Genomic DNA, 20,363 nt, shown 5'->3' on the forward strand with positions numbered 1-20,363 from the left:
GGGAGAGATGGTTATCCTTGGCTTACTGGTCTAGCCTTCCTTATCATCAGTGCTGGGGTTGCCCAGGGGCTCCCACACACTAAGGCCCCCAACGGGCAGCAGTCAGTGCCCTCTGATGGTACCTGTCACCATAAGTGTGCACAGGAGCCAGGACGAGTATGCCAGTCTGTGACTTCTCCCTTCTGCTGGGTCAAGGGGCTGCCTCCTCTACCCCTTGCTCTGGGAGATGGACTGCTCACCTGGACTGCCCAGGTAAGTAATCTATGTCCTGGAAGTGGTGGTGGTGTTGTGGAGAATAATCCACAATTCGGCAGAGGGGGGAAGTCGCTGAGTGGCACTCCCGTGTCAGCTGCTGTGCATGCCTATGCCTGTTACAGGTAGAGGCACTGAGAGGGGGGTGGAGTGGGTTTAATTACCAGGCTGTGTCTTGTTGGAGGGGACCGACCCAGGCCTGGATCAGCAGCTAAAGGGGACAATGTTCCCCTTTGCAGTGCTGCTGAGGAGTACAAATGTCCTCCTCTGTGGCCAGAAAACTATTGTAAAGGTATTTTGAGGGGATGTGGCTATGCCTCCCCAGATTTGGCCATGCATAACTCAGTACCCAGGCCTGTGGCCTCTCTCGGATGGAGCAATATATAGTTTTGTCAAATTTACTGGTGGGGCCCACCACAAATGATTTATATGGGGCCCCCACAAACCTTAATCCGGCCCTCATTCATAATGCTATTTCGAGTTTTGGGCACCAGCTTTCTCAATGTAACCCTGGTGCCAGTGTGTTGACGATGATATAAATCTCAGCTGTATTGCATCTGTCCTCCGATTGTTAATAGTATTCCAGGAGCACCCACAGGAAAAAATACTTTGTTATTATCAGTGCTGGGGTTGCCCAGGGGCTCCCACACACTAAGGCCCCCACCGGGCAGCAGTCAGTGCCCTCTGATGGTACCTGTCACCATAAGTGTGCACCGGAGCCAGGACGGGTATGCCGGTCTGTGACTTCTCCCTTCTGCTGGGTCAGGGGGCTGCCTGTCAAATTAAAAAATCAAATAACAGACCAGAAGTCTAAATCTTGCCAATGCACAATCCAGTGTCCATAATACACTGGCACTGGCCTGTTAATCATGGTAAATTCTGCAATAGCACATGTTCTAAAATGACTGTGAAACCCAATGTAACCATAATTTAGTTGAACCAATTGAGTGCTCATTAATGTCAGTCATCATACCACAAGCCTCCTAAACCCAAATTCGTTTTGACTCCATTTTCATTTAAAACCACCTAACCAATCACATATTAACTTGTATAGAATCTTCTAACCAATCAGATTTTAACTTGTATAAAATCTTCTAACCAATAAGATTTTAACTATCATTAATCTAGCACACTTTGTAAAATGATAGCTAGAACCTGATTGGTTAATATAGACAACACCTCCACTTTTCTTGTGTAGATGGTTTGATATAGTCCCTTAAAATTGTTTTTTTTTTCTGAATAATCTCCATGGATCCTTAATCATCGTTCCTTAATCATCGAACAATCCCTGTAACCCATCAGTGATGGCAAATTAAGAGTGACCACTTTCCCTACACACAGCAGTGGCACTAACTTGGTTGTGGGTGATAATATTGATAAAGAGCTATAAATAGGAACATGTCAGTAGCTGTACCAGCCCAGTTCTGTAATAAATAGGTACCATTGTCCTGCAACATTATTTTAATGTCATCATCATGCTGTGTTTGCAAACCGTTTCATGATCCATTAGCAGAATTATTTTTCATCATGAGCTTGTTTCCTCCGAGGTAGAAGTACTGTAGATCATGAGGAGAGCAAATGGCCTGTCCCTGAGCATTGATCAGCATGAGATCTTTATCAGCCAGAAGCACAGTCAAAACCTCGGAGAGAGAGCAGCCCCAATTACAAACTAATCAGACAAAGCCGGCTAATGGGTGACAAAGCTCTGACCTATTAAATGGCCCGTGATCAAATCGTGTCCTTTTTCATCAGCTGCGAAGCCTTTAGAATTAATCACAGATCATTCATCACCTTGTAAAAAGCCTTTTTTTCAACCTGTATCGTAAACGCTTGACGATTAGAAGTAATTACAGGGACAGTTGGGCTCGTGAACAGTGATCTATGGGTATTCATAAGGGTAATGGCCTTAAATCCTTATTATTGAAGTTTATTAACGGAAACAAATGAAGTGGAAAAAAACATAACATTGCAATAGAGAAACTAGAACAGTAGCATTGCTTTAATTATTTCTCCCGGTTTAAATGTATCACTTGTTATATACTTAGGGGCTGAACACACCAGGTACAGATGAGAATTTTTAAAAGCATTCTGCAAAATATTTGCCTCTTTCCACATATTGGCACAGATTTTTCGCTTTTTTTTTCAAGTGGAATTTGGCCTTTAGCATTCTGTCCAGATATTTAAACATCTCAGACCACAATTAACTCACACTGTCTTTTATTCTATAAATTCAGCAAACTGGGGTAATAACAGATCCTGTGCAGATGAAGCATTCCACAAAGTGGCAAAGCAAAATCAGAATTATTATTATTATTTTTTTTTTAAATAAAAATCTCTTCTATTAAAATTTTAATGACCTGCAAAACGCTGGAACAATTGGGGAATGATTGATGAAAAACTTAAGGAAATCAAAACAAAATCTATATTCATCAATATGTCATAGTTACAGTGTAATATATTGTTTCATCTTATCAAAAGTTAGATTTATTTTTGGAGTAAGTTCTGATATCATTACTCTCAGGTTATCAGGAAAAAGTTGTTAGCATTTTGGGATACAATATTTTAGGACAATGTGCTAGGAATAAAGTAAAACAAAGCAAGTTACTATGGGGGTAATTCAGATCTGATTGCTAGGGTGCGTTTTTTGCATCCCTGCGATTAGATAGTCGCTGCCTACAGGGGGAGGGCATATGGTGTGTGTATGTGTGCGTTCGCTTTTGTAGGAAACCTGTTTGTGCAGTCTCTGCACTGCCCAGGACTTACTCTGCCACTGCGATGTAATGCTGCTGATCGGGGGCCGAAGCTGATGTCAGACACCCTCCCTCAAACGCCTGGTCCCTCCAGCGTTTCTTCGGACACTCCTGTAAAACGGTCAGTTGCCAACCACAAACGGCCACTTCCTGTCAATCACCCTGTGATCGCACATGCAATTGCTTTTTTCGCACCATCCCATTGCTAGGCACCGATGCCCGTTGCAGTCGTCCGAAGTGCCGGCGCATTGCGGTGCATACGCATTGCATACGCATGCACAGTTCAGATCTGATCACCCACTGTGTGAAAACACATAGCAGCGATCAGGTCTGAATTGCCCCCTGTGTACCTGGACCAAACCATGCTGCAATGCAAGGGGAGCAAATACATACATTGTTTCTGTGCAGGGTGAATACTGGCTTATTTTGCATGTAGCCCACACATGTCAGACAGCTTTATTTTTACACTGCAATTTAGATTTCAGTTTGCACATACCCCAAATCTAACTCATTCTTTACATATTATATTCTGATTAAATAATGGATTTACCTAGGTGCACAGTTACTCGCTCTTTCTTACTTTATTCCCAAATCTGTATAGGAACTGTATATACAGTATATATATTTGAAATTTCTATTTCTCTATATATTGGACGATTGCATTTTACTACTGTATTTTGCTTAATGGTAAAGTGCAATGTAACATGTTTTATTATTTATATATATATATATATATATATATATATACACGTGTGCCTTGAGGACAGCATTTGTGAACTACTGGTCTAGGGCATGTCAAACAATATGTTCAGGTAACATTGGTGTAGCTTAGGGGGAGATTTATCATAGCTTTGAGAGAGATAAAGTGGAGAGAGGTAAAGTACCAACTAGTCAGCTCCTGTCATTTTTCAAACACAGCCTGTAAAATGACAGAAGCTGGTTGGTTAGTACTTTATCTCACTCCCCATTTATTACTCATGAACCTTTGATAAATATCACCCGGTAAATACTGTAAAAATTATATTTCAATGGCTTCAAGTATAATACTTTACTCATCTCTTCTATCCAAATATTTGTGTGACACCACCAGAAATATTAATCAAAGGAAAGGGCCGTAATAATGCAATATTGTAATGTATTCCTTAAAAATATATTTAAAAGATTAAAAATGTCTGTACATTAAAAAATAAACAGAGCTTATCAGACCTCTGGGACCAAACAAATGTAGTCCTCGTCACTGACGCGTTTAGCTTGCTTGGGCAAACTTCATCAGGAGGTGCAGATACAGTAGATGGAAGGTTGTCCCTTTCTCAGGGCCATCTTAACAGCAGTTTAGGCCCCTGGGCAAAGCAATGCACTGGGGCCCCTACCCATCCTCCACTGGTAGGGGTGGGGGGTGCTATCAGCGACAGCTTTAATCTCCCATGGACGGTAGGCAGTGTTCTATCTTCCGCTCACCATGATGTAGGACCTGAAGCAGTAATTTCTGCTACTTACTCCTTTACTGCACAGATGGTGGGAGATGGGGCCGGATGGAGAACACTTAACTGTAGAAGGGAGCATTGGGCTGAACGAACGGGCCCCAGTACACGACTTCCAGGGTGGTATGGGGTGTTTAATACACAGGGAAGGGGTGGATAGTGGAGTGGTCTTAATACTCATCATTTTCCGGTGGGAGGGCAGCTTGCTTGACTGCAGATATCTCCAGACCCTGGAAATAGATTTCTTAGCTTTCAATGTGTTTTAAAAAAAACACTAGAGAGTTCTACCTTTCAGGAGTTACAGGGGACTTGGAGTTCAGGAACCAGAGCAATACACTGACAAAAATATAAAACTGCATACCAGACATGTGGAGCTGGAGCAGGGACCAGCTGCTGGAAGGCTGATAACTCTGGTTCTGGGAATAGTGGAGACAAGCTGCCAGTGTACACCCAAAGGGGAAAGTCCCAACTTGGAGTATACACATGGAAAAATTCTGAGTCAGACAGAAGCTGAGATATCTGCCTGGGAAGAGCAAGTAACAGGCTCAGTTGGGGACTACTGCTTTGAAGTCAGATATCTCGGGTTCCCCAGGGCCGATTTTCAAAATCTGGTACCACGGGAAATAGGGGACCCTCAGCTATCAGCCTTGGGCCCTTATACCCCTGGGGCCCTTGAGCAACTGCCCACTGAGCCCATACAAAAAGACGACCCTGCCCTTTCTTAACCAAAAGGGGAAGGTGATAGATTCCACATGTCACACGAAACCAGAAGTGACATCACACCAAAAGCAAGTCACTTCCGGTTCCCAGAAATGCGACATAAAGTCCAGTATAAATACGCATATTTAAAAAAAAAAGTTATTGGGAAAAAGATACAGAAGTAGCTAAAACACAAAAATGTAAGAAAACATTTCCCACTTCCCGTCACACACCGGGAGTCATCCATCCTCATTTCTGCCCGCAATAGTGCTCAACAGGAACGAAAGTAGCAAAATGCCTCACTTCTACCTGGATACTATTATGGATAAATATGTATTATTTCCATAATATGTTACTATACACTATAATACAATATAATAACATTACTTGTGTATATTAGAAATAATCTCCTTGACCTTTCCATGACCTGTATAAAAGCATTTGTACATTTATATGCCTTTAGAGACTTCTCATATCCCTACTATTTAAAGTACTTCTCTGTATCGAATATTATTAGTATTTCAATTTGTTATGATTCATTATATTGTATTAACACAAACATTATTTAACAATGGGTCATGAATCACAAAGCTGATTCCCAAATGTAATAAAAGAATACAAAGGTTACAAAGCTCCAAAGTAGGGGCTTCTTATCAGCAACAATGGTTGTGAAAAGGTCAGAGTCAAGAAATGATTTTGTGTAGGCAGTGAATCTTACAACTCTTTAATTAAATTTGTAATTTTAGTTTATTTTAATAAATATACATTACAACAAATGAAGAATGAAATGAGAATTTCTCTCCACCATTTTACAGGTTAGTATGCCAGTATACAAAGATTCACTACGCCAGGATAGAACCATAAATTTATTTTGCAATCACATGTGTGGACATGGTGATAAACAGGAAAATTCAATGGACAGGGTCAGAAGGTCCAGGCATTATGTTCATGGTATTTTATAAATAACACTAGGGATTTTCCTGTTAGGCTGCCTCTCTCTTTCTCTTACTCTAGTGTTGATCCACTTTTCACCTACTGGCCACCTCTCTCGCTCTCCTGTTGCGACAACTATCTGTCTTCAGGTCGGCCACCTCTCTCCAATTGAGCCGCTTCTCTCTCTCTATCTCTCTCCTGTTGGGCCAACTATCTCTCTCTCCTGTTGGGCCAACTATCTCTCTCTCCTGCTGGGCCAACTATCTCTCTCTCCTGTTGGGCCGATTCTCTTGCTCATCTGTTGGGCCACCTCTCTCACTCCTGTTGGGTCATCTTTCCCTCTCTCCTGTTGGCCATTTTACTTGCTCTCCTTTTGGGCTGTTTCTATCACTCTACTGTTGGGACATTTCCTATTGGGCCAGCTCTGTCTCCTGTCTGGTCGCCTCTCTCTCCTATTGGACTATCTCTCTCTCTCGCTCTCTCTCTCTCTCTCTCTCTCTCTGTCTCCTATTCAACTGCCTCTCTTGCATTCCTGTAGGACTGTCTCTATTACTCTCCTGTTTGGTTAACTCTCGCTCTCCTGTTGTTCCGCCTTTCTCTCTCCTGTTGCCTAGCCCACCTCTCTCTCTCCTTTTGGGCTTCAATATTACCTTGCACTGTCCTCCCTTTTTTGTAATGTCTCCATTTTTCTTTTCCTGACTACTGTTCCTACTCCAATTGTGGCAACGATGAGTGACATATATTTCCTTGGCGGAATTTGGTATTAAGTGCCTTGCTTGTGATTCCCCTATGATATGTATGCTTGAACTTTTCTCATCATCTTTGCTCCATACAGAAATTCCCATTCCAGCCACACCACAGAGTAGAATAAATGGACTATTGTCATCCTAGCTATATATATATAGGCTATACATGCCACAGATGTAAAAATACAGTGCCAAATGTCCATTCTTTGGGTTGGGGAATCTAAAGTGGAACTCAGGGATTGCATTGCTGGAACGTATTTGCATGTATGTGAAATGGCTTGTTAGTCGACGGAATTCAATTTTGTGTCTATCTTACTGCAACTTCACTCGTCCCTGCTATATATGTTTTCATATATTATTCAAACTTAAATTTTTTTTAATATGGTGGTTATTTAATTTTGGTGATTTCACTCTAGAAAGTATTGGTTTATCCAAAAAATCTACTACGGTATGTAACCAGTCTGATGTATTTTAGCATATGATTTAGGTTCTAGGCAGTGCTGAAAGTGGGCCGGTATGCACCGGTATGGAATACCGGCACTTTGAGCTCTGAAGACTGCTGCCGCCTTTCAAATTCCACTCTGTTCAAGCTCTGGAACCGGCAGCCAATCAGGAGCGGCCGTGAGATTTCAAATGGTGGTGGTCATAGGGACCGAAGGCCATTTCCACACTGCTGCTGCCCCGGGCCTTCTCCTCCTCACCGCTGCCACCCACGTCCGCCTCACTGCCGCTGCCCAGGGCCTTCTCCTCACCGCCGCTACCCACGGCCTACTCCACACTGCCGCCACCCAGGGCTTTCTTCTCCGCACCGCAGCCGCCCAGGGACTTCTCACCACCGCCGACTACAGTCTCTGCACCGCCACCGTCCACAGCCCCCTCCCTATGTCTCTCTGTCACTCTTTCTGTCCCTCTGTTACTCTCCCTGTCACTCTCTCTGTCACTCTCCCTGTCCCTGCTGTCACTCTCTCGGTCACTGTCCCTGCTGTCACTCTACCTGTCACTCTCTCTGTCCCTGCTGTCACTCTCTCTGTCACTGTCCCTGCTGTCACTCTCCCTTTCACTCTCCCTGTCCCTATGTCCCTGCTGTCACTCTCCCTGTCCCTGAATTTTGGATCATACTGTGTGGCATAATGTGAATTCTGGATCATACTGTGCTGCATAATGTGAATTGTGGATCATACTGTGTTGCATAATGTGAATTGTGGATCATACTGTGTGGTATAATGTAAATTTTGGATCATACTGTGTGTCATATTGTGAATTTTGGCTCATTCCGTGGGAATTTTGGCTCATTCAGTATGGCATAACGTGTAAGTGGCACCAGTACTAGATAGTATAAGGGGTCCTACTATTGTGTTGCATAATGTGTATAAGGGGTATATGGTGTGGTACACTACACTTAAGGACACGCCCCCTTTTGAGTGGCCACCCCCCCTTTTCCAGAGCATGCGTGCATAATTACAACCTTCACTTTTCCATACCCCCCTCTTCAAAATTTCCACTTTGACCACTGGTTCTAGGTATGAAATAGAAACAAAGAAAGTTTTCTCTCCTCAGTGTCTTTTGTGTTCTTTTTGAAACATTATACAAAAATTATTGAAAACCCCTAGATATAACTGTTTTTATTCCTGTTTAATCCATTTATATGTCACTTTAGATTATTGAATGAAGTGCTTGTTGTGATTAAAATAAAGGTCTAGAGAGAGGACAAGTGTTACACACTGTAATGAACAAGGGACAAAGGATGGCAAAATTAAAGACTTTTAATCATTACTATATATATATATATATATACACACACACACACATATGTTCAGGAATACCGGCGGTCGGAATGCTGACGCCGGGATCCTGGCCACCAGAATACCAGCAGGGGGGACTGCGCTTACCACGCTGTGGGTTCAGTGGCTCGCTGCGCTTGCCACAGGTTCTATTCCCACTCTATGGGTGTCATGGACACCCACGAGTGGGAATAGACCTTGGTCCCCTGCCGGAATTCTGGTGGCAGGGATCCCGGTGTCGGTATGCTGACTGCCTCCCTCTAGCCTGGCAAAGTGCAGCAAATCGACTCCACAAGTGGACGGAAGACCTCTAGAGAGATGTTGACCCATGCCATCTGACCCAGTTCCTTGATATTTGTAGGTGCAGGATCCCAGAAATGCTCAGTTGGGTTCATGTTGGACCAAATGTGGTGCCCACACCATTTGTAGGAACTGTTCAAAAAGCTCTCTAACCAATTCTGGACAACTTGAGGCACTGTGTCCAGTGTCATAGTGTTAACAGGAGCACTCTGGTGGGTCCCATGAAAGCTAAAGAACTCTGTACTGACCTGCTGGATATGCATTTGGTGTCTGCTGTATTGAATGTGGAATGTGGATGTGATTTGAGACAGTGTCACTTGTCTGTTATCATGGACAATTCTGGCCAGATACCACTGGTCAAGATCATTAAGCACCCATGGTCGGTCACTTTGCTGTCCACTGTGGGTGGTAATGAGGTATTCCTGGTACAACGTAAATGCTGGAATGTATCATCCATCGGCACCAACTATCATGCCCCGTTCAGACTCTGATAATTCACGTTGCCTTGCCATGAGCAGCCTAGCCAGTGTTCAAACTGACTCACAAGATGTCAGATTACAACTGATGCAGGTCTGACCATTCGTAAGACTGGATACGGAACAAAAGAAGATTTTTCTCCCGTTGGAAAAAGCCCAGGACATCCAGAACATGGTCAGAGACCTGCTAAAGCCAAAAAGAGTGTCAGTTCATCAATGCACTCGTGTTCTGAAGGTAATTTAATACAATATTTTTAATAACTTTGTGTATTAAACAAAGTTTGTGTACATTGAGCCATCAAAAAACAAAGGTTTCACTATCTCACTCTCACTCAAAAAAGTCCGTATTTCGGAATATTTGGATATGGGATACTCAACCTGTACTACAACTCTCACCAGCTGCACAGTGAACTAGGATACTATAGCCTGCAGTGTCTGTTTTGCTTAGGTAATCAAAACAATTACTACAACTCTCAACAGCTGCACAGTGAACTAGGATACTATAGCCTGCAGTGTCTGTTTTGCTTAGGTAATCTGGAGTTATTGTTATATGCAGAATTTAGCCTGTTTAATTGTTAGATATTTGGGTAATTTGGGATGTCCTCCTCCCATATCATTATTTGTTTGTTTTAGCTTTATTGCCCACCAGTGGGTGTTGGGCAATGGGTGGGGGTTTAATCAGTGAACCTATACCTTACACATGTTAATGTTAATTCATATTAGAGTATAGCTGGCTGATTAAGCCTGGCTGATTGATCCAGGGTGTAGGACTCGAAGGGAGTAGGCTCAAGGGGAGTAGATATATAATTTTAATATCAAAGCCTGGACTTAGCCTGGACTTAAACTGAACGAAAAACTGAAAGAAAACCTCAAACAACACAAACAACAACAGATGAACTACTTATCAATATCAACTGTATATGCAAAATTATCACCCTCCAACTTGCACTCTGTGAACACTATGCAACCCATTTGCGGAAAGGAACATATGTAAGATCAAGTTTCCATCCATAATCAGGATCACAAAGATCTTCTTTGGGACAATTGTGAGTTCATCTTCTCATCTACAAACACTTAAAAAATCGAACAGAATTACCATTGCTTCTTAACCCTCTCACAACCCTTTAATTTCTTACAGCCCAAATACATTTCTGCACCCACTTTATCTACGCTTTTGACTCATTTCATACTAAATCTACACCCATTGAGCCTACGCTGCTTTTCTCACCTGCATTTCTGCAATTCTTCTGCTCTGATTCCCTTACAGTCTCCTCTCCTACTTCCACTTTCCCTCAACCTATTTACCTACTTAACACTATGTCAAGGCTTTCTTATACTCCCCACATCACTCAGTGTCTACCTAATAATGTATCTTTATCCTTCCACCCTAGTCTCCTACACCTCCTCCTCTGTCTCCCCTCCATCCCCCTGTTTCCTTCCCCCTCCTTTCCTGTTACCCCACTTTCATTCACCTCTGCCCCATGGTCCTGCTACCCCACAACTCAGCCCTGCTCCCTCTCTCCCTTCCCTGTCACCTCCCCACACCCCCATCCACATCGCACTGACCTCCCTCCCTGCCCTCCTCCTGCAGTTTCCCCTCCTAGCTCAGGCACCCGTACCATCACTACTCTCTCATCATCCCTGCCCTCAAAGTTAATCTCACCTCATCACTACAGCAACCCTGATAATCTCATTCACATTTCCCCTACAAACTCATACCCCCTATCCTGTGCCCTCTGGAATGCCAGATCTGTTTGTAACAAACTGGTACCCACTCATGACCTTTTCATTTCCAACTCCCTACACCTACTAGCCATTACTGAAACTTGGATTACGTCCTCTGACACTACTTCTCCTGCTGCTCTCTCTGCTGGGGGCCTCACATTCACACACACACACACCCCGACCTGGGGGTCGCCATGGGGGTGGTGTTGGGGTCCTTTTACCTTCTAGTTACTTCTACCAACTCATACCACCAGAACCATCCCTTACATTCTCTACATTTGAGGTCCATGCCATATGCCTCTTCCAACCAGTCCATCTTAGAGTAGCTGTCATTTACCGCCCACCTGGCACTGCTTCCAAATTCATCGACAACTTTGCTTCCTGGCTTCCTCACTTCCTCTTTTCTGACATTCCCTCCATTATCCTAGGTGATTTCAACATCCCTATTGACATCCCCACACAATCCCCTGCCTCTAAACGCCTTAACCTCACCTCTTCACTTGGTCTCTCCTAGTGGACCTCCTCACCCTCCCATGTGAATGAGAGCTCACTGGATCTGGTCTTCACTCACCGCTCTGATATTTCTGATATTTCCAACTCCCCATTTCCCCTCTCTGACCACCACCTGCTCTCCTTTAACCTATCTCTCTCGACTTCCCCATCTCTACCTCCTAAGGCTACCATCACTAAGCGTAACATTGAAGCTATTGACACCACATTCCTTTCCTCCGTTTGACTCACTTCTCTCTCCTATTCTCTCTCTCTCATGCCCTGAACAAGCCACTTCCACATACAATGCATCCCTTACTTCTGCTCTTGACTCTGTTGCTCCACCAACCACTATTCACCCTCGCAAATTAACACCTCAACCCTGGCACACCAAATGCACCAGATATCTGCAAAAATGCTCACGTACTGCTGAGCGACACTGGAGGAAATCACGCTCTAAGGCAGACTTCCTCCATTTCAAACTTATGCTCTCATCCTTCAGTGCTGCCCTTTCTCTTGCTAAACAGTCATACTTCAAGAACCTCATCTCCTCCCAGTCTTCCAACCCCTGGCGCCTCTTTGCCACTCTCAACTCACTTCTCTGCCCACCTCCACCTCGTCTCCCTTCCTCACTCTCTGCTCTTGACTTTGCCACTTACTTCACATCCAAAATTGACTCCATACGTCAGGACATCACATCACACCAGACCATCAGTAACCAGCCTTCTCCCATCCCTTACCAACCCTCCCCATCCCTCGCACCTACTCTGACATCTTTCTCCCATGCATCTGGAGAGGAAGTCATGGCCCTCATTCGTTCCTGTCCCCTCACCACCTCCCCACTTGACCCTATCCCCTCCCGCCTCCTTTGCTACCTCTTTCCTTCTGCTTGTTCCCATCTTTCCCACCTTCTCATCTCTCCCTCTCATCAGGCACTGTCCCCTCTGCCTTCAAGCATGCACTCATCTCTGCTATTCTTAAAAAACCTACCCTTGATCCAAACACTCTCTCCAACTACCGACCCATCTCTCTCCTCCCTTTTGCCTCCAAACTCCTTGAGCGTATTGTATACAACCGCCTTACTTCCTTTCTTTCCTCACACTCACTGCTTGCCCATTCCAGTCTGGCTTCCATCCTCTCCACTCCACTGAAACTGCCCTTACAAAAGTATGCAATGACCTCCATGCTGCTAAATCTAAGGGACACTACTCTCTACTTATTCTACTTGATCTCTCTGCTGCTTTTGACACTGTGGACCATCCTCTCCTACTGCAAACCCTTCACTCCATTGGTCTGCGTGACACTGCCCTCTCTTAGCTGTTCTCCTACCTTTCTGACCGTTCATTCTCTGTCTCCTCTCATGACTCCACCTCCCCCTCACTTCCACTAACTGTAGGAGTACCCCAAGGTTCTGTCCTTGGTCCTCTTCTCTTCTCTCACTATACGTCCTCACTAGGTAAGCTCATTAGTTCTTTTGGTTTCCAATATCATCTCTATGCTGATGACAACCAAATCTATCTTTCCTCTCCAGACCTCTCCCCTGCTCTCCTCACTCGTATCTCCAACTGTCTCTCTGCTACCTCTTCCTGGATGTCCCAGCGCTTTCTTAAACTTAACATGTCTAAGACTGAGCTGATCATCTTCCCTCCCTCCTGCATAACCTCACCTCCTACAATCTCATTATCTATTGATGGCACTACTATCTCCTCTAGCCCCCAAGTGCGCTGTCTTGTAGTAATCCTTGACTTCTCCCTCTCCTTCGAACCACACATTCAGCACCTCTCACAAACTTGCCGTTTTCATCTAAAAAATATTTCCAGGATCAGACCCTTTCTGACCCAGGATGCTACTAAGACTCTTATCCACTCACTGGTCATCTCCAGACTGGACTACTGTAATCTCCTCCTGACTGGCATTCCTGACAAAAAACCCTCTCCACTCCAATCTATCCTCAATGCTGCTGCCCGGCTCATCTTCCTCACCAAACACACTACGTCCACCTCTCCTCTCTTACTAGACCTTCACTGGCTCCCCTTCCCTTTCAGAATCTATTTCAAGCTTCTCACACTCGCTTACAAAGCCCTCACCCACTCCTCTCCCATCTACATCTCTGACCTTGCAAAGTGGGGAGAAAAACACCCTAAGGTGAGTGTACTCCTGGCGCTGGAAGGGGGGGTTCAACACAGCAGCTAAGCAAGAGGGGTTGGTCAGACCCCCAAAACACAAAACAAGTACAAGAAAGATGATAGCGCTAGGTGGTCATATATGAGAGAAAAAGGTCACATATTAAACACATGAATTTATTAAATTGTTGAATAAAATATTCGTTAAAAAGGTGATTAAAAACAATAAAGGATTGAGAAAGCAGAAGTGGGTAACAAATCTCAAATGAGCTGTGCCCCTCTCAGTCCCAGTAGGAATAGATGTATATAGTTCAAGCCTGTTCCAATGACAGTCCCCTGTTGGTTAACTTGGATTTCCCGTTAATGTCCCACCGTGTAAGATATTTACCACCTGCAATTGTCAAGGGGTTTAAGCGGTTGGCATCCGCAGAAGGCTTTCCCTTGGTTGGCTGTATGAAAGTTCCACGGTGTGAAGATGTTCTTCAAACGGGGTCCAAAGAAATGCAATGGTGGGGACCTGGTCCAGGTATGAATTCCTCAGGAGATCAAGTCACAGAGAGTAGGCACGCACAGCAGAGGTCACCAACACGTTTCGTTGCGTTCACGCAACTTTTTCAAGGTATTGACAGTACTGCTGTTCAGGGTTTATAAACCCCTTCAATATGGCTGCTCATTTGCATGTGTAATTGGAAGTGACCAAATTCTCTCATTACATGAACAAATAATGACAGACAAAAGATTAAATTGTTAACTAATCAGCAGACAAATACTCATATACAGAATATATCTTATTATTTGTAATATTAGCATAATAAGTATTATAAAAATCTAGTCGCATGACTATCATACCTATGAGCAAAATGGTGATGCAGAAAGCCCGGAGTTATATATGGAGGAATCCCCTATTGGCCCATTGTTGCTGGAATCCCTGGCTTTTTCCATATATTAGGTAGGCTACCACAGTGAAATGTGCACACAGCTGGGTGTTAATCCCCTAATATATTTTGCCTTAGCGCCTGTTATACAGAAGGCGCGTCACAATCCCGCGACAGCAGGTCCGAAGGATTGTGACGCGCCTTCTGTATAACAGGCGCTGAGGCAAAATATATTAGGGGATTAACACCCAGCTGTGTGTACATTTGAGTGTGGTAGCCTACCTAATATATGGAAAAAGCCAGGGATTCCAGCAACAATGGGCCAATAGGGGATTCCTCCATATATAACTCCGGGCTTTCTGCATCACCATTTTGCTCATAGGTATGATAGTCATGCGACTAGATTTTTATAAAACTTATTATGCTAATATTACAAATAATAAGATATATTATGTATATGAGTATTTGTCTGCTGATTAGTTAACAATTTAATCTTTTGTCTGTCATTATTTGGTCATGTAATGAGAGAATTTGGTCACTTCCAATTACACATGCAAATGAGCAGCCATATTGAAGGGGTTTATAAACCCTGAACAGCAGTACTGTCAATACCTTGAAAAAGTTGCGTGAACGCAATGAAACGCGTTGGTGACCTCTGCTGTGCGTGCCCACGCTCTGTGACTTGATCTCCTGAGGAACTCATACCTGGACCTGGTCCCCACCATTGCATTTCTTTGGACCCCGTTTGAAGAACATCTTCACACCATGGAACTTTCACACAGCCAACCAAGGGAAAGCCTTCTGCGGATGCCAACCGCTTAAACGCCTTGACAATTGCTGGTGGTAAATATCTTACATGGTGGGACATTAACGGGAAATCCAAGTTAACCAACAGGGGACTGTCATTGGAACAGGCTTGAACTATATACATCTATTCCTACAGGGACTGAGAGGGGCACAGCTCATTTGAGATTTTTACCCACTTCTGCTTTCTCAATCCTTTATTGTTTTTAATCACCTTTTTAACGAATATTTTATTCAACAATTTAATAAATTCATGTGTTTAATATGTGACCTTTTTCTCTCATATATGACCACCTAGCGATATCATCTTTCTTGTACATCTCTGACCTTATCTCCCTTTACACTCCCACCCGTCCTCTTCGCTCTGCTAATGCACGCCGACTCTCCTGCCTACGGATTACTTCCTCCCACTCCTACCTCCAAGATTTTTCACGTGCTGCACCACTTCTCTGGAATTCCCTACCTCTCCCCCTCAGACTCTCCACCTCTCTACAAAACTTCAAACGGGCTCTCAAGAACCACTTCTTCACCAAACCCAGCCAAATCTCATCCTAACCCTCTGTTCTACGCTCTCTATCAGGGCCGTAACTACGTGTGTGCCAAGTGGGCTTGGCACACAGCGCAGTTGCCCTGAGGGCGCAACGGCCAGCGGCATGTAATGAGTCAAATTGACTCATTACATGCCGCCTCTGTGTGCGCCGTGCGCGGCTGGAGGGAGAAGAGACCAGCGCCGGGTTCAAGGAGGAGGAGGGAGGGGGAGCAGGGAGCCGCAGCAGCGCTATTTGATTGGTAGTAAGCGCCGCTGCAGCATCCCCCTCTCCTTCTGTATTGGCTGCCCGGCGCTGCTATGGATGCTAGGATGCGGTTCCTTCATCCCAGCATCCATAGCAGCGCCGGGCAGCCAATACAGAAGGAGAGGGGGATGCTGCAGCGGCGCTTACTACCAATCAAATAGCGCTGCTGCGGCTCCCTGCTCCCCAACCCTCCTCCTCCTTCTCATCTCACTGCCTGCACCGAGAGGGAGATGCCAGCACGAGGAGCCTGTCAGCGGGGAGAAGGTAAGTATATCCCTCTCTCTCTTTCTTTCTCTCTCTCTTTCTCTCTCTCTCTCTCTCTCTCTCAGGGGGACACCGTCTGCCGCAATGTGTAAAAAGGGGTCCTGGCTGCCGCAATGTATAAAAAAGGGGTCTGGCTGCTGCAATGTGTAAAAGGGGGGGGTCCTGGCTGCCGCAATGTGTAAAATGGGGTCCTGGCTGCCGCAATGTATAAAAAGGGGGTCTAGCTGCCGCAATGTGTAAAAAGGGGGGGTCCTGGCTGCCGCAATGTGTGAAATGGGGTCCTGGCTGCCGCAATGTGTAAAATGGGGTCCTGGCTGCCGCAATGTGTAAAAAGGGGGCCTGGCTGCCGCAATGTTTAAAAAGGGGGACTGGCTGCCGCAATGTGTAAAGAGGGGGCCTGGCTGCCGCAATGTGTAAAAAGGGGTCCTGGCTGCCGCAATGTGTAAAAATGGGGTCCTGGCTGCCGCAATGTGTAAAAAGGGGGCCTGGCTGCCGCAATGTGTAAAATGGGGTCCTGGCTGCCGCAATGTGTAAAGAGGGGTCCTGGCTGCCGCAATGTGTAAAAAGGGGGCCTGGCTGCCGTAATGTGTAAAAAGGGGTCCTGGCTGCCGCAATGTGTAAAAAGGGATCCTGGCTGCCGCAATGTGTAAAAAGGGGGCCTGGCTGCCGCAATGTGTAAAATGGGGTCCTGGCTGCCGCAATGTGTAAAAAGGGGGCCTAGCTGCCGCAATGTGTAAAGAGGGGGCCTGGCTGCCGCAATGTGTAAAAAGGGGTCCTGGCTGCCGCAATGTGTAAAAAGGGGGACTGGCTGCCGTAATGTGTAAAAAGGGGTCCTGGCTGCCGCAATGTATAAAAAGGGGGTCTGGCTGCCGCAATGTGTAAAATGGGGTCCTGGCTGCCGCAATGTGTAAAAAGGAGGCCTGGCTGCCGCAATGTGTAAAGAGGGGGCCTGACTGCCGCAATGTGTAAAAAGGGGGACTGGCTGCCGTAATGTGTAAAAAGGGGGACGCTGTCTGCTGTAATGTATAAAAGGGGCTCTACCTGGTGTAGTGGCGCTACTGTGCAGCGTAATTTGAATAATGTAGACTACTGTGCACCGTAGTATGAATTGCTATTATTTTGTGGCCACGCCCCTTCCCCGTGAAGCCACGCCCCTATAAATTTTTGACGCGCCTGCGGCGCGCACTGCCCCTGTCTTGCATGGTGGGGGGGGGGGGCGCCACTGTCCTTTCTTGCACACAGCGCTAAAATGCCTAGTTACGGCACTGCTCTCTATGTACCCTATCTGTGTCACCCCTGTCTGTCTACCCCTTCCATTTAGAATGTAAGCTCTCACGAGCAGGGCCCTCTTCCCTCATGTGCTTATCCTTTCTTACTTAAATAATCTTCAACTACATCAAATCCAGCAGTCTTCTGCCACCTGATACTTATTCCAGTGTCATCTGCTGATGTAACTATGTTTATTTACCCTGTACTTGGCCTATACTGTCATCAACTGTAAGTTGCCGTTTTCCTGTTTGATTATTTGTTTATGTACTCTGTAATTGGGCGCTGTGGAACCCTTGTGGCGCCATATAAATAAAGGATAATAATAATAATAAGTATACACTCAATGAGGTGTCTCTCCACAGCACCTCCGAAATTGTAGCAATGAAAATGAGAACAATATGGGGTACATGTACCGCCAGGTGCCAGTATGCCGCAATATTGTGCAAAATTTTGATAACGTAAATACAGTATACAATACGTCCTTTATAATCGGAAGACGCGATCCCTCCTCAGGTAGTATAGTATGAATCAGCACATGAGGATGAAAACAGATATACAAATCATGTGTAGAAACATAGATTTAATCTCAGAAGGACTGAGAACAGAAAGTTCTCAATCAAGATTTTATGAAATCACCAGTTCACCTCCCGGGCAGGCAGTCTGGGATCCTTTTCACTGGTGAATGTTCAGCAGAATCAGGCAGCAGTCAAAAAAATGGGACCCCCACAGTGTCTGCTGACTGATTCTGCTGAACATTCACCAGTGAAAAGGATCCCAGACTTTCTGTTCTCAGTCCTTCTGGTAATTGTTTTGCATTACAGTTTCCACAGTATTGAGGGGGAATACTATTGGTTCATTTTCGTCTGTCCTCATTTTAATTTGTTATATGTATAACTTGTGATTAAATCTATGTTTCTACACATGATTTGTATATCTGTTTTCATTCTCATGTGCTGATTCATACTGTACTGCCTGAGGAGGGATCGCGTCTTCCGATTATAAAGGACGTATTGTATATTTACTTTATCACAATTTTGCACGATATTGCGGTATATTGGCAGCGGCGCCTGGCAGTACATATACCCCATATTTTTCTCATTCAAATACAGTATACTGTCACCAACATTTCATTGCTTTATAATAAATTTTTGCAAAATAACAACATTTTAACAACAGTCAAACATCAATTTGATTACAGATATATTTGATTGTTGCACTTTGATTTTATTATTTTTACTACTTTTTTTCTGCCAGCGTAGTTGCCCAGAAGAGGAAACAAGGTGTTGGCCAAACATTGCTTATTTTGAGTGCATATTCTTGACTCCGAAAAGTTGTGTGTGCTGCGTGGTACACTTTGAGGTATAGGGAGTCCTCAACAAGTCCTCTCATTGGAGTACACCGTTGTATATCTATATATAAAAGTGGAAATATGTATGTGTCCATTAACAGTATGTATGTTTGTTCTTCATAGGTTCCTGGATGGCTTGATGGATCTGGCCCAAACTTGGTACACATACTCTTCACTATCCAACTTAAAATATTAGCACGGTTTAAGCTAAAAAAAAATGCATCCCTTTCGGGGCCTGGGCAATATATATATATATATATATATACTTATTTATACAACTCAATGCCCTGTTTGTTTGTTTGTTTATCTGTCCGGTTATGCATTTGCACACCCCTGCACCGATTGGGATGAAACCAACGCAAGGTGGTCCAGTAGAATCCTGGCCAGGTTTTAGGAGGGTTAGGGTCCCGGTCAAGCCTAACGGAGGAATGCGTCGGGTAGAACTTTGACCCAGGGAGCTTGTTCTGGCCCTGCCACTGGATGGATTTGGAAGAAAACTTTACACATTACACAAAACTGGACACATTGCATCCCAGAAGACATACTAGGGGGTTAGGGTCGGTCGGACCTCCCGGAGGAATGCACCAGGCAGAACTTTAACCCAGGAGCCTGTTGTGGGACTTCCACTGGATGGATTTAGATGAAAACTTTAATTAACTGTAATAACTGACAGAAATAACCATAATTCAATGATTTGAAATAACTGACTGAAATAACCATAAAAAATTTACTAAAATAACTGACAGAAATGGTGGTGGGAAGACAAAAAATATGTTTGTACCCAAAATCCTCAGCATAGCAACTTTGATAACAAAAGGAAAACTTTAAACCCATCTCGCAATGGAAAACTAATTATAAAACTGGACGGCAAGAAAAGCTGGAGATCAGGGCTACTGGCGACGACACAAAAACAAAAATTACACTGGGAAGCCACCACATGGGTATGTTGGAAGAGCTACTTCACTACTAATAACTGGAAAATTTAAATCAGTACAATGCCGGGTACTTCAGAGAGAGAGAGAGAGAGAGAGAGAGAGAGAGAGAGAGAGAGAGAGAGAGTGAGAGAGAGATATAGAACTGTAGAAAAGTTTTAGGCAGATATGGAAAAAATGCTTTAAAGCAAGAATGCTTTCAAAAATATAAGTATTAATAGTTTATTTTTTATCAATTAACAAATGCAAAGTGAATGAACAGAAGACATATCTAAATTAAATTAATATTTGGTGTGACCATCCTTTGCCTTTAAAATAGCAT

Source organism: Pseudophryne corroboree, chromosome 4 (genome assembly GCF_028390025.1).
Source record: "Pseudophryne corroboree isolate aPseCor3 chromosome 4, aPseCor3.hap2, whole genome shotgun sequence".
Taxonomy (NCBI): Eukaryota; Metazoa; Chordata; class Amphibia; order Anura; family Myobatrachidae; genus Pseudophryne; species Pseudophryne corroboree.